The following is a 15,236-nucleotide window of genomic DNA, read 5'->3' as shown; positions in this document are numbered from 1 at the left end:
GCTGCTGGGTACATGCAGAAACTGCAGATAAAACACTTATCGTCAAAGCTGTTGGCATTGCACTAATGTTTACAACAGATAGTAATGGCAGATTAAAATGGTGAAACAATGTTTCTTAACGAATTATTTTTAAGATTGGCATATAGGTAACAGAAGTTCAAAGCTGAAATGAGTATTTGTCATTACCAATAACTTCGGTGCAGGGGCATTGTAATATATTCTTTAGAACATCACTAACAAACACACTACACAAAATGGCTCCAATACATATAATGTGACTACATCACATGACCCTTTTCTTATCCACGAGCAGTAGTTGCATTACTACAGTAGTCCACTAGGTAGAGCTATATTACACTTTGCCCTCCTTAATGAAGAAGTAATCATAAAATAATCATCCTACATAACTTGCATGGTTATACACAACAAAAGATATGGACTTATTTTGCCATATTTACCAATCAAACTTAACCACTGGTTTTCTGTTTCGAAGAGGATACCTTTGCTCTCGAACAGAATTTGCGACCTCACGAACGCTCCTCGGGACCCGACGAGCTGCAGGTCCTTCAGCGCGGCCTTCTTAGCTTCGTACACCGTCTGCAGGGCCGGGTCCTCGACGACTTGACCGAGACGGGATTCCAGGTCGAGCACCTCTTTTTCTAGGCCCGACTCCAGCCACCCGCCTCTTGGGTCTTGCCCACGTCCCACCATAGCCTCAAGGAGGGGAAGCCCCCCTGCTTCCTTCTGCAGTCGGCCCAGAATCGACGGAACGAGTCCTGGAACCGCTCGTCCTCCAGCAGCCGGTTGTTAAAGTGCCAGTACCCGGACCCCGTCCTCGCGCGGAGCGAAGCGAGCTCCGCCCACACCAGGTGGTGGTCCGAACACGGCACCGGCCGCATGTAGGCCGCCGGGACACAGGAAACGTACGCCCGAGACACGTAAAGGCGGTCGACTCTGGACCATCCTACTCCAGGCCTCACCCAAGTAAAGGCGCTGGAGTCGGGGTGGAGATTTCGCCAGACGTTCACCAAGTCGAAGGACGCGACCAGGTCCCTCAACTTCTCCATCGCCGTCATGCTCTGCGAGGCACCGGAGCGATCCCTCGCCTCGAGGGTGCAGTTAAAATCCCCCCCGAGGACAATGCAGTCGCCGACGTCGACGGAGCCAAGAAGAGCAGACACTTCTTCGAAGAAGCGCGCCTGCTGCGGGCCGGGCTGAGGGGCGTACACGTTCACGAGATGGAGCGGCACGTCCCCCAGGTGAACCGTTACGTGCAGCAAGCAGCCTGGCATGGGCTCCTCGACCCCCAAGATCTCCGGCTGAAAATGCGGGCCCAGCAAGATGGCCACCCCACTAGAAGTGGCGGTGAGGTGGCTCATGCGGACCTCTCCTTGCTATTCCAGGAGCCACGTGGCTTCGTCTCCCGGAACGGTGTGGGTTTCTTGCAGGAAGCTCACCGCATATTTCCCCTCCCGCAGGAGCGAAAAATTGTCAAATCTACGACGTGCCTCTCTGCCGCCGTTGATGTTGAGGCTGGCTATGGTTATCTTCATGGCAAAAGCATAGTGCAACCTCTACCTTAACCTATTGCGGGGGAGGGAGCGGAGTCTTTTGTTGACCTCTACTCCTTCAGCAGCCCAGCGAGGAACTTTTTGAGCCGGCGCAGCTCAAGGCCTTGCGCCCTTGATAAGGGCCCGCCGGCGGCCATGGTTTTAGCGGCGACGCGGACGGAAGCGATGAGCAGCCCCGGCTCGGACCATCTTTCCCGGGCCAGATGGGCTCGGTTGCGGCGACCCTGGCTCTCGACCAAAAAGTCCCGGAGATCCTCTACGGGAATGAGGGGGGACTCAGCGGCGGGCACGAGGAGATCCACTGCCTCACTGGTGATGGACTCGAGATCTTCACCCGCATCCTCCACCGAGTCCCCGTCCTCCTCCGGGAGGTCGCCGCTAGCAGCCAGCCCGTCGACCGCACGAGGTACGGCAAACGGTCCGGCCGCTCCATCCGGACCTGGCTCTGCCCCGATCCCACCCCCAGGATCGTCGGCAGAGGAGTCCCCACTGGGCTCTTTTAGAATTGGTGCTGGGTCGGGAAGCGACAGCGGAAGGGGTTCCTCCTCCGCCCCAGGAACCGGGGAACAAGGAGAGACCCGGCCATAGAAAATCCCCAGGCCCTCCAAGCGCTCCAGCTCCAAAGTAGGGGGCGAGGGTGGGTGTTCCTCCCCCTCCCCGCCGCCACCCCCCGGCCCAGCGTGTACAGATTCATTAAAAGTGCTAATACTTTGTATTTCTGCCGAGTCAAGCAAATCCCGGGGGAAGTTGGATATTGGCTGGGCGGGCTCAGCTTCGGCATTTTCGGCCCCGCCCGCCTCAGTCCCCGGGACGCTCGACCCGGCGGCTACGCATTCTTCCGCTGGCCCCACGGCCCCCACGACAGGCAGATCTTCCACGCCATCCCCGGGAGGCAACGGCTGGGCAGCCTCGACTGCCTCACCCTCCCCGGGGACAGATTCCTCGTGCCTACGGCGCAGTTTGGGGGCGCCGGTGGGTGACGCGGCACCGACTCCTCCGCGGAGGGATGTTGTTCCCCCCCCCGCCTCATTGGAGTGGCGCCTCCTTTTTTTCCTGGGGGGGCACGGAGACAGGGAGACACCCATGTCTGCCAAGGCCTCCCGCTCCACTCCCCCCTTTTTCTTATCTTGCTCGCGCCCGAACTCCTCTGCGGTATTAGTCAAGGGCTCGGGCATGGGCTCAGGGCACCCCGCGCTCGCCGGTGACGGGGTTGGGCCGAGCGCGGTGAACAGCTTGTCTGGCGCACTCAGGGGACCCGCCTCGAGGTGTTTCGCCTTCTTCCGCGACTTCTTTCCGGCCGGACGCTCTCCCTCCCCCCCGCCGGAGGCCGTGAAAACAAAGGCCCCCGACGATGCCCGCGCACCCACAGCTCCCGGCACGCGGATGCTACTGGGGGGAGGCGAATCGGACATAGCCAGCTTCAGCGACGCCATTGAATGTTTTGCTTCCACTCCATCCACCAGTAAATCAGGTACATGCAGACCACCATGATCTGGATGAGGCAGCTCAGAAATATCAAACACAGCATCACCAAGGTGATGATGCCCATGTACGTGCCGCGCAGGAACGTCACACTCTCAAAGAATCCATTGCCGAATAGATACTGGAAGAATAATTCTTGCGGCGGCGGAGGACTGGCCCACCATGTCGAGTATAAGTCGCTGGTCATTTCCATAAAGTAATCGAGCATGTCCTCAAACATGGTCCGCGGACCGACCGCGCGCCTGAGCGCACCTGCTCAAGGAAGACCGACCGAGATAAAACAACAGAGAAGCGACGATCGAATAGAGAATTATATATAACCAACAAAGAAGAACACAAAACTGTTGATAAATTTACAAATTTGCTCAAAGTGAAAGCACGTCCGCAGTCAGTGCAATACTGTCAGCGATAAAAGCCGCTGGCAGCGCGGCCCGGCTGCCGCCGGCCTCACTGACTATTGTTGGGTCACAGCAGGCAGCCTGTCCGCGTTATCCCATCAGCGGCGGGGGGGGGCTGGGCTGTCTAGAAAATACATTTTATAACAATGTTCAAAAATAGAGGGGGAAATAATGGAAGGTATTAAAAAGAATGACCATCTATTCACTTTGGTACTTCAGATGTAGTGTTTTTTTTAATTTTAAAAAAGTAACGGCGCAATTTCTGCCCTTTGCTATCCGATAGGCAAGGCCATTGTGTGACACTCTGTAAACGCGTTGCTTGGTGATATTTGACGCAGTGAGAAACACTTGCCGGAGCGTGGCTCGCGAGCTTGGTGGGTTGGCGGGTAAACTTCGCCAGGAAGCTGCTGGGTACATGCAGAAACTGCAGATAAAACACTTATCGTCAAAGCTGTTGGCATTGCACTAATGTTTACAACAGATAGTAATGGCAGATTAAAATGGTGAAACAATGTTTCTTAACAAATTATTTTTAAGATTGGCATATAGGTAACAGAAGTTCAAAGCTGAAATGAGTATTTGTCATTACCAATAACTTCGGTGCAGGGGCATTGTAATATATTCTTTAGAACATCACTAACAAACACACTACACAAAATGGCTCCAATACATATAATGTGACTACATCACATGACCCTTTTCTTATCCACGAGCAGTAGTTGCATTACTACAGTAGTCCACTAGGTAGAGCTATATTACACTTTGCCCTCCTTAATGAAGAAGTAATCATAAAATAATCATCCTACATAACTTGCATGGTTATACACAACAAAAGATATGGACTTATTTTGCCATATTTACCAATCAAACTTAACCACTGGTTTTCTGTTTCGAAGAGGATACCTTTGCTCTCGAACAGAATTTGCGACCTCACGAACGCTCCTCGGGACCCGACGAGCTGCAGGTCCTTCAGCGCGGCCTTCTTAGCTTCGTACACCGTCTGCAGGGCCGGGTCCTCGACGACTTGACCGAGACGGGATTCCAGGTCGAGCACCTCTTTTTCTAGGCCCGACTCCAGCCACCCGCCTCTTGGGTCTTGCCCACGTCCCACCATAGCCTCAAGGAGGGGAAGCCCCCCTGCTTCCTTCTCCAGTCGGCCCAGAATCGACGGAACGAGTCCTGGAACCGCTCGTCCTCCAGCAGCCGGTTGTTAAAGTGCCAGTACCCGGACCCCGTCCTCGCGCGGAGCGAAGCGAGCTCCGCCCACACCAGGTGGTGGTCCGAACACGGCACCGGCCGCATGTAGGCCGCCGGGACGCAGGAAACGTACGCCCGAGACACGTAAAGGCGGTCGACTCTGGACCATCCTACTCCAGGCCTCACCCAAGTAAAGGCGCTGGAGTCGGGGTGGAGATTTCGCCAGACGTCCACCAAGTCGAAGGACGCGACCAGGTCCCTCAACTTCTCCATCGCCGTCATGCTCTGCGAGGCACCGGAGCGATCCCTCGCCTCGAGGGTGCAGTTAAAATCCCCCCCGAGGACAATGCAGTCGCCGACGTCGACGGAGCCAAGAAGAGCAGACACTTCTTCGAAGAAGCGCGCCTGCTGCGGGCCGGGCTGAGGGGCGTACACGTTCACGAGATGGAGCGGCACGTCCCCCAGGTGAACCGTTACGTGCAGCAAGCAGCCTGGCATGGGCTCCTCGACCCCCAAGATCTCCGGCTGAAAATGCGGGCCCAGCAAGATGGCCACCCCACTAGAAGTGGCGGTGAGGTGGCTCATGCGGACCTCTCCTTGCTATTCCAGGAGCCACGTGGCTTCGTCTCCCGGAACGGTGTGGGTTTCTTGCAGGAAGCTCACCGCATATTTCCCCTCCCGCAGGAGCGAAAAATTGTCAAATCTACGACGTGCCTCTCTGCCGCCGTTGATGTTGAGGCTGGCTATGGTTATCTTCATGGCAAAAGCATAGTGCAACCTCTACCTTAACCTATTGCGGGGGAGGGAGCGGAGACTTTTGTTGACCTCTACTCCTTCAGCAGCCCAGCGAGGAACTTTTTGAGCCGGCGCAGCTCAAGGCCTTGCGCCCTTGATAAGGGCCCGCCGGCGGCCATGGTTTTAGCGGCGACGCGGACGGAAGCGATGAGCAGCCCCGGCTCGGACCATCTTTCCCGGGCCAGATGGGCTCGGTTGCGGCGACCCTGGCTCTCGACCAAAAAGTCCCGGAGATCCTCTACGGGAATGAGGGGGGCCTCACTGGCGATGGACTCGAGATCTTCACCCGCATCCTCCACCGAGTCCCCGTCCTCCTCCGTGAGGTCGCCGCTAGCAGCCGGACCGTCGACCGCACGAGGTACGGCAAACGGCCCGGCCGCTCCATCCGGCCCTCGCTCTGCCCTGATCCCACCCCCAGGATCGTCGGCAGAGGAGTCCCCACTGGGCTCTTTTAGAATTGGTGCTGGGTCGGGAAGCGACAGCGGAAGGGGTTCGTCCTCCGCCCCAGGAACCGGGGAACAAGGAGAGACCCGGCCATAGAAAATCCCCAGGCCCTCCAAGCGCTCCAGCTCCAAAGTAGGGGGCGAGGGTGGGTGTTCCTCCCCCTCCCCGCCGCCACCCCCCAGCCCAGCGTGTACAGATTCATTAAAAGTGCTAATACTTTGTATTTCTGCCGAGTCAAGCAAATCCCGGGGGAAGTTGGATATTGGCTGGGCGGGCTCAGGTTCGGCCTTTTCGGCCCCGCCCGCCTCAGTCCCCGGGACGCTCGACCCGGCGGCTACGCATTCTTCCGCTGGCCCCACGGCCCCCACGACAGGCAGATCTTCCACGCCATCCCTGGGAGGCAACGGCTGGGCAGCCTCCACTGCCTCACCCTCCCCGGGGACAGATTCCTCGTGCCTACGGCGCAGTTTGGGGGCGCCGGTGGGGGACGCGGGACACGCGGCGGGCACCGACTCCTCCGCGGAGGGATGTTGTTCCCCCCCCCGCCTCATTGGAGTGGCGCCTCCTTTTTTTCCTGGGGGGGCACGGAGATAGGGAGACACCCGTGTCTGCCAAGGCCTCCCGCTCCACTCCCCCCTTTTTCTTATCTTGCCCGTACCCGAACCCCTCAGCGGTATTAGTCAAGGGCACGGGCTCAGGGCATCCCGCGCTCGCCGGTGTTGGGGTTGGGCCGAGCGCGGTGAACAGCTTGTCTGGCGCACTAAGGGGACCCGCCTCGAGGTGTTTCGCCTTCTTCCACGCCTTCTTTCAGGCCGGACGCTCTCCCTCCCGCCCGCCAGAGGCCGTGAAAACAAAGGCTCCCGACGATGCCCGCGCACCCACAGCTCCCGGCACGCGGATGCTACTAGGGGGAGGGGTGGCGGCGGCGCCAGCCTTGGCCACCCTCGGTGGTTTGGTGGCTTTGGAGGCGGGGCAATTCTTGCGAACGTGCCCCACCTCCCTGCAGGCATGGCACCGCACGCCGTCCGACATCCAAAAGACACGGTAGGCAGTCCCCTTGTGCACCACATTAAAATTGCCCTCTGTCGTCTCTTCCCGCGCCACCCGGACAAAGAGCTGGCGGCGGAAGGAGAACACATGGCGCAGGCTGTTCTTCCTGAGGCCAAGCGGTATGGGGTTGATCCCCGACCTTACCTCCCCCAGTTGGTGTAGCTGAGGGAGGAGGAGCTCAGCGGGAACAAAGGGCGGGACGTTTGATAGAATGACCCTCTGCGCGGTGGCCTCGAGAGGGTCCACCGGCAGGAACGCCCCACCCACCGTGAGCCCCTTTTCAATGGCCAGGGACACCGCCCGCTCCGACCCCAGGAAGAACACGGCCTTCCCAGACATCTTAGAGGCTGCGACAATGGCCGAGGGGCTGACTACCCCAGCCATCACCCGCACGCACTCCTCAATGCTCATTGTGGGGTGAGTGTAGCTCTTGACCCCGTGTTTCTTAGTTATAAGTCTGAATGGTGGCAGGGCAGCAGGTGGCGCAGGAGGAGCCGTGGATGTGGATGCCGCCTGCGCATAAGTCCTAGCTGGCCCTGCCACCGGCGTAGATGGGGTCGCCATCACGGGGTCCCTTTAAGGGCTACACCCACCCCAAAGTCACAGGCCTTAATGGTCTTTAAATGGCCTCGTTTAATAGACTGAGCAGAGGAGCTCTTAACGATACGGACAGCAGAATTCTGCATGAACTTAAGTTTATGGAGGGTGGAAAATAGGAACTCAGTCAGGAGCGCGTTGGAATAGTCAAGTCTGGAGGCAACAAAAGCATGGTGAGGGTTTCAGCAGATGAGCAGAAGCAGGGCGGAGTTACGCAAGTGGAAATAGACGGTCTTAGTGATGGCATGGATATGTAGCCAGAAGCTCATCTCAGGGTCAAAAACAACACCAAGTTTGCGAACAGACTGGTGCAGCCTCAGACAGTTGCCAGGGAGAGGAATGGAGTCAGTGGCTAAGGAACGCAATTGTGGCAGGGATTGAAGATATTGGCCTGAATATTTGGCAGGTTGGGAGTCAGGCACTCGAAAGCGGTCAGGAAACATGGGAGAACAGGAATCCCGCAGGTCCTTCCGAATTTAACAGATTATGAGGCTGCCTGGCTGTGGGCGGGTAGACCCATGGCACTAGGCCGCAGAGAGGAGGGAGGGATCACTGGGGGCCTGGAGGAGGAGTGGGGGAAGAAATCAGCATTGATTGGGGCTGAAGTGCCAATTCAGGGTCCAAAGAAGCAAGGGTGGGGTCAGGCACAATCGTGGGTCAGAGTAGCAAGGGAATGGAGGGATTCAGGAATGATCGGGGGCCAGAGGAGCATGGGGGTGGTGGGATAGGGGACAGGTGAGCATCGGAGGTCCAGGTGAGCATCAGAGGGCGATGAGTAACATGGGGGTGGGGTTTCGTGAGTGGCCTTGTGGCGGATCGGAGGCCTCGTTGTGGGGGTGGGGTGGAGCCTCCTATCGCAGAGGATGGGTTCAGCAGAGATGCTGGATCCAGAAGGCAAATGTAACGGGGTCCAGTGCTTCCTAGCAAAATAAAGCCCAACCCCAGACACGCACCTGGTGACACGTGGAGTGAGGCGAATCGGATATAGCCGGCTTCAGCGACGCCATTGAATGTTTTTGCTTCCACTCCATCCACCAGTAAATCAGGTACATGCAGACCACCATGATCTGGATGAGGCAGCTCAGAAATATCAAACACAGCATCACCAAGGTGATGATGCCCATGTACGTGCCGCGCAGGAACGTCACACTCTCAAAGAATCCATTGCCGAATAGATACTGGAAGAATAATTCTTGCGGCGGTGGAGGACTGGCCCACCATGTAGAGTAGGAGTCGCTGGTCATTTCCATAAAGTAATCGAGCATGTCCTCAAACATGGTCCGCGGACCGACCGCGCGCCTGAGCGCACCTGCTCAAGGAAGACCGACCGAGATAAAACAACAGAGAAGCGACGATCGAATAGAGAATGATATATAACAAACAAAGATGAACACAAAACTGTTGATAAATTTACAAATTTGCTCAAAGTGAAAGCACGTCCGCAGTCAGTGCAATACTGTCAGCGATAAAAGCCGCTGGCGGCGCGGCCCGGCTGCCGCCGGCCTCACTGACTATTGTTGGGTCACAGCAGGCAGCCTGTCCAGGTTATCCCATCAGCGGCGGGGGGGGGGGGGGCGGCGGGGGGCTGGGCTGTCTAGAAAATACATTTTATAACAATGTTCAAAAATAGAGGGGGAAATAATGGAAGGTATTAAAAAGAATGACCATCTATTCACTTTGGTACTTCAGATGTAGTGTTTTTTTTAATTTTAAAAAAGTAACGGCGCAATTTCTGCCCTTTGCTATCCGATAGGCAAGGCCATTGTGTGACGCTCTGTAAACGCGTTGCTTGGTGATATTTGACGCAGTGAGAAACACTTGCCGGAGCGTGGCTCGCGAGCTTGGTGGGTTGGCGGGTAAACTTCGCCAGGAAGCTGCTGGGTACATGCAGAAACTGCAGATAAAACACTTATCGTCAAAGCTGTTGGCATTGCACTAATGTTTACAACAGATAGTAATGGCAGATTAAAATGGTGAAACAATGTTTCTTAACGAATTATTTTTAAGATTGGCATATAGGTAACAGAAGTTCAAAGCTGAAATGAGTATTTGTCATTACCAATAACTTCGGTGCAGGGGCATTGTAATATATTCTTTAGAACATCACTAACAAACACACTACACAAAATGGCTCCAATACATATAATGTGACTACATCACATGACCCTTTTCTTATCCACGAGCAGTAGTTGCATTACTACAGTAGTCCACTAGGTAGAGCTATATTACACTTTGCCCTCCTTAATGAAGAAGTAATCATAAAATAATCATCCTACATAACTTGCATGGTTATACACAACAAAAGATATGGACTTATTTTGCCATATTTACCAATCAAACTTAACCACTGGTTTTCTGTTTCGAAGAGGATACCTTTGCTCTCGAACAGAATTTTACGAACTTGATTTTGAAATTAGACTCATTCTCGGCTAAGCCCAAAGAGAGTTTTTCTCCAAGGGCAACCCTTGATCGACATTTTGACTCTTTATAACTTCAGACTGTTTGTCTACCTGACTCGGACTCAGACTTAAATTCTGACTTTGTCTTGAATTTGTATCTCGTACATCTGTAGGATTTTCTACTGGTACTCTACTTGTAACGACTATCTGACTCATCAGAAATAATCAAATCATTCCAACTTTCAACTCCTTCCACATCTGTAGGTAAAATATGATCAATCTGAACAACCCTAACCCATCCATGATCAAACATCTCGACCAAATATGTGCGAGAGCCACACATCTTCACTACTTCCAAGAGGCGGGAGTTCCTGGCGTTGGTGAGGCCTATAAAAGGCCCAGCGGCAGCGAGAGGTGGCGGCAGTCCGAGAGACTGGAGTTCCTGGCGTTGGTGAGGCCTATAAAAGGCCCAGCGGCAGCGAGAGGCGTCGGCAGTCCGAGAGGCGGGAGTTCCTGGCGTTGGTGAGGCCAATAAAAGGCCCAGCGGCAGCGAGAGGCGGCGGCAGTCCGAGAGGCGGGAGTTCCTGGCGTTGGTGAGGCCTATAAAAGGCCCAGCGGCAGCGAGAGGCGGCGGCAGTCCGAGAGGCGGGAGTTCCTGGCATTGGTGAGTACCTATAAAGGCCCAGCGGCAGCGTGAAGCGTCGGCAGTCCGAGAGGCGGGAGTTCCTGGCGTTGGTGAGGCCTATAAAGGCCCAGCGGCAGCGTGAGGCGGCGGCAGTCCGAGAGGCGGGAGTTCCTGGCGTTGGTGAGGCCTATAAAAGGCCCAGCGGCAGCGTGAGGTGTACCTGTGCAGCTGCAGTGGGGAGAGAGGGCAAAAAGGAAGTAGAAAGAAATCGAGAGGTGACGTCACAGCCAAGAGGGTAAGTGATTGGCTGGTGATTGGTGAGTAGTTTTTCTTTTTTCTCTTCTATGTCAGTGAGTGACTTTTAGCATTGTTGTTGCCAATTTGGGTGTATCTAGGGGTTGAGTCATGGCAGGAGAGCTCGGTCGGGTGTTATGCTCCTCCTGTACCATGTGGGAACTCAGGGATGACTCCAGTGTCCCTGACGACTATGTGTGCAGGAAGTGTATCCACCTCCAGCTCCTGACGGTCCGCGTTGCGGAGTTGGAGCTGAAGGTGGATTCACTCTGGAGCATCCACGACGCTGAGAATGACGTGAGTATCACGTGTAGCGAGTTGGTCGTACGGCAGGGAAAGGGTCCACAGCCAGATAGGGAATGGAAGACCAGCAGGAAGAGCAGTGCAAGGAAGGTAGTGCAGGAGTCCCCTGTGGTCATCCCCCTGCAAAACAGATACACTGCTTTGGGTACTGTTGAGGGGCATGACTCATCAGGGGAGGGCATTAGCAGCCAAGTTCATGGCACCGTGGTTGGCTCTGTTGCACAGAAGGGCAGGAAAAAGAGTGGTAATTATAGGGGATTCAATTGTAAGGGGAATAGATAGGCGTTTCTGCGGCTGCAACCGAGACTCCAGGATGGTATGTTGCCTCCCTGGTGCAAGGGCCAAGGATGTCTCGGAGCGGGTGCAGGACATTCTAAAAAGGGAGGGAGATCAGCCAGTTGTCGTGGTGCACATTGGTACCAACAACATAGGTAAAAAAAGGGATGAGGTCCTATGAAATGAATTTAAGGAGCTTGGAGCTAAATTAAAAAGTAGGACCTCAAAAGTAGTAATCTCGGGATTGCTACCAGTGCCACGTGCTAGTCAGAGTAGGAATCGCAGGATAGCGCAGATGAATACGTGGCTTGAGCAGTGGTGCAGCAGGGAGGGATTCAAATTCCTGGGGCATTGGAACCGGTTCTGGGGGAGGTGGGACCAGTACAAACCGGACAGTCTGCACCTGGGCAGGACCGGAACCAATGTCCTAGGGGGAGTGTTTGCTAGTGCTGTTGGGGAGGATTTAAACTAATATGGCAGGGGGATGGGAACCAATGCAGGGAGACAGAGGGAAACAAAAAGGAAGCAGAAGCAAAAGACAGAAAGGAGATGAGGAAAAGTGGAGGGCAGAGAAACCCAAGGCAAAGAACAAAAAGGGCCATTGTACAGCAAAATTCTAAAAGGACAAAGGGTGTTAAAAAAAAGAAGCCTGAAGGCTTTGTGTCTTAATGCAAGGAGTATCCGCAATAAGGTGGATGAATTAACTGTGCAAATAGATGTTAACAAATATGATGTGATTGGAATTACGGTGACGTGGCTCCAGGATGATCAGGGCTGGGAACTCAACATCCAGGGGTATTCAGCATTCAGGAAAGATAGAATAAAAGGAAAAGGAGGTGGGGTAGCATTGCTGGTTAAGGAGGAAATTAAGGCAATAGTTCGGAAGGAAATTAGCTTGGATGATGTGGAATCTATTTGGGGAGAGCTGCAGAATACCAAAGGGCAAAAAGCGTCAGTGGGAGTTGTGTACAGACCTCCAAACAGTAGTAGTGATGTTGGGGAGGGCATCAAACATGAAATTAGGGGTGCGTGCAATAAAGGTGCAGCAGTTATAATGGGTGACTTTAATATGCACATAGATTGGGTTAACCAAACTGGAAGCAATACGGTGGAGGAGGATTTCCTGGCGTGCATAAGGGATGGTTTTTAGAGCAATATGTCGAGGAACCAACTAGGAGGGTGGCCATCTTAGACTGGGTGTTGTGTAATGAGAGAGGATTAATTAGCAATCTCGTTGTGCGAGGCCCCTTGGGGAAGAGTGACCATAATATAGTGGAATTTTGCATTAGGATGGAGAATGAAACAATTAATTCAGAGACCATGGTCCAGAACTTAAAGAAGGATAACTTTGAAGACATGAGGCGTGAATTGGCTAGGATAGATTGGCGAATGATACTGAAGGGGTTGACTGTGGATGGGCAATGGCAGACATTTAGAGACCGCATGAATGAACTACAACAATTGTACATTCCTGTCTGGCGTAAAAATGAAAAAGGGAAGGTGGCTCAACCGTGGCTATCAAGGGAAATCAGGGATAGTATTAAAGCCAAGGAAGTGGCATACAAATTGGCCAGAAATAGCAGCGAACCCGGGGACTGGGAGAAATTTAGAACTCAGCAGAGGAGGACAAAGGGTTTGATTAGGGCAGGGAAAATGGAGTACGAGAAGAAGCTTGCAGGGAACATTAAGACAGGTTGCAAAAGTTTCTATAGATATCTAAGGAGAAAAAGGTTAGTAAAGACAAACGTAGGTCCCCTGCAGTCAGAATCAGGGGAAGTCATAACGGGGAACAAAGAAATGGCGGACCAATTGAACAAGTACTTTGGTTCGGTATTCACTGAGGAGGACACAAACAACCTTCCGGATATAAAAGGGGTCGGAGGGTCTAGTAAGGAGGAGGAACTGAGGGAAATCCTTATTAGTCGGGAAATTGTGTTGTGGAAACTGATGGGATTGAAGGCCGATAAATCCCCAGGGCCTGATGGACTGCATCCCAAAGTACTTAAGGAAGTGGCCTTGGGAATAGTGGATGCATTGACAGTCATTTTCTAACATTCCATTGACTCTGGATCAGTTCCTATGGAGTGGAGGGTAGCCAATGTAACCCCACTTTTTAAAAAAGGAGGGAGAGCGAAAACAGGGAATTATAGACCGGTCAGCCTGACATCGGTAGTGGGTAAAATGATGGAATCAATTATTAAGGATGTCATAGCAGTGCATTTGGAAAGAGGTGATATGATAGGTCCAAGTCAGCATGGATTTGTGAAAGGGAATTCATGCTTGACAAATCTTCTGGAATTTTTTGAGGATGTTTCCAGTAGAGTGGACAATGGAGAACCAGTTGATGTGGTATATTTGGACTTTCAGAAGGCTTTCGACAAGGTCCCACACAAGAGATTAATGTGCAAAGTTAAAGCACATGGGATTGGGGGTAGTGTGCGGACATTGATTGAGAACTGGTTGTCAGACAGGAAGCAAAGAGTAGGAGTAAATGGGGACTTTTCAGAATGGCAGGCAGTGACTAGTGGGGTACCGCAAGGTTCTGTGCTGGGGCTCCAGCTGTTTACACTGTACATTAATGATTTAGACGAGGGGATTAAATGTAGTATCTCCATATTTGCGGATGACTCTAAGTTGGGTGGCAGTGTGAGCTGCGAGGAGGATGCTATGAGGCTGCAGAGCGACTTGGATAGGTTAGGTGAGTCGGCAAATGCATGGCAGATGAAGTATGTGAGGTTATCCACTTTGATGGTAAAAACAGAGAAACAGATTATTATCTGAATGGTGACAGATTAGGAAAAGTGGAGGTGCAAAGAGACCTGGGTGTCATGGTACATCAGTCATTGAAGGTTGGCATGCAGGTACAGCAGGCGGTTAAAAAAGCAAATGGCATGTTGGCCTTCAAAGCGAGGGGATTTGAGTACAGGGGCAGGGAGGTGTTGCTACAGTTGTACAGGGCCACACCTGGAGTATTGTGTACAGTTTTGGTCTCCTAACCTGAGGAAGGACATTCTTGCTATTGAGGGAGTATAGCGAACGTTCACCAGACTGATTCCCGGGATGGCGGGACTGACCTATCAAGAAAGATTGGATCAACTGGGATTGTATTCACTGGAGTTCAGAAGAATGAGAGGGGACCTCATAGAAACGTTTAAAATTCTGATGGGTTTAGACAGGTTAGATGCAGGAAGAATGTTCGCAATGTTGGGGAAGTCCAGCACCAGGGGACACAGTCTGAGGATAAGGGGTAAGCCATTTAGGACCGAGATGAGGAGGAATTTCTTCACCCAGAGAGTGGTGAACCTGTGGAATTCTCTACCACAGAAAGTTGTTGAGGCCAGTTAACTGAATATATTCAAAAAAGACTTAGATGAAGTCCTTACTACTCGATGAATCAAGGGGTATGGTGAGAAAGCAGGAATGGGGTACTGAAGTTGCATGTTCAGCCATGAACTCATTGAATGGCGGTGCAGGCTAGAAGGGTTGAATGGCCTACTCCTACACCTATTTTCTATGTTTCTATGTTACCAACAACACTGCGGAACCAGAGGCAGACTACAATGTGGAACTCGCAGCACACCTGGTAGACAGACAGAGGGAACAGCCTGCGGAAAGGGCAATCCCAACAGACAGCCCAGGCGAGTCAACAATCACACCAATCAAAACAGACAGCCCAGGCGAGATACCAGCAACCACACCCAAAGAAAAACAGACACCAAGGCAAACAACTGAACCACAACTCAGATGCTCCATGCGAGAGCGTAGACTACCCTAGAGACTGAACCTATAAAGACAATAAGACCTT

The sequence above is a fragment of the Pristiophorus japonicus genome, chromosome 10, assembly GCF_044704955.1.
Source record: "Pristiophorus japonicus isolate sPriJap1 chromosome 10, sPriJap1.hap1, whole genome shotgun sequence".
Classification (NCBI taxonomy): Eukaryota; Metazoa; Chordata; class Chondrichthyes; family Pristiophoridae; genus Pristiophorus; species Pristiophorus japonicus.
The sequence above is the reverse complement of the archived record's forward strand: the minus strand, read 5'-3'. Positions refer to the sequence as shown.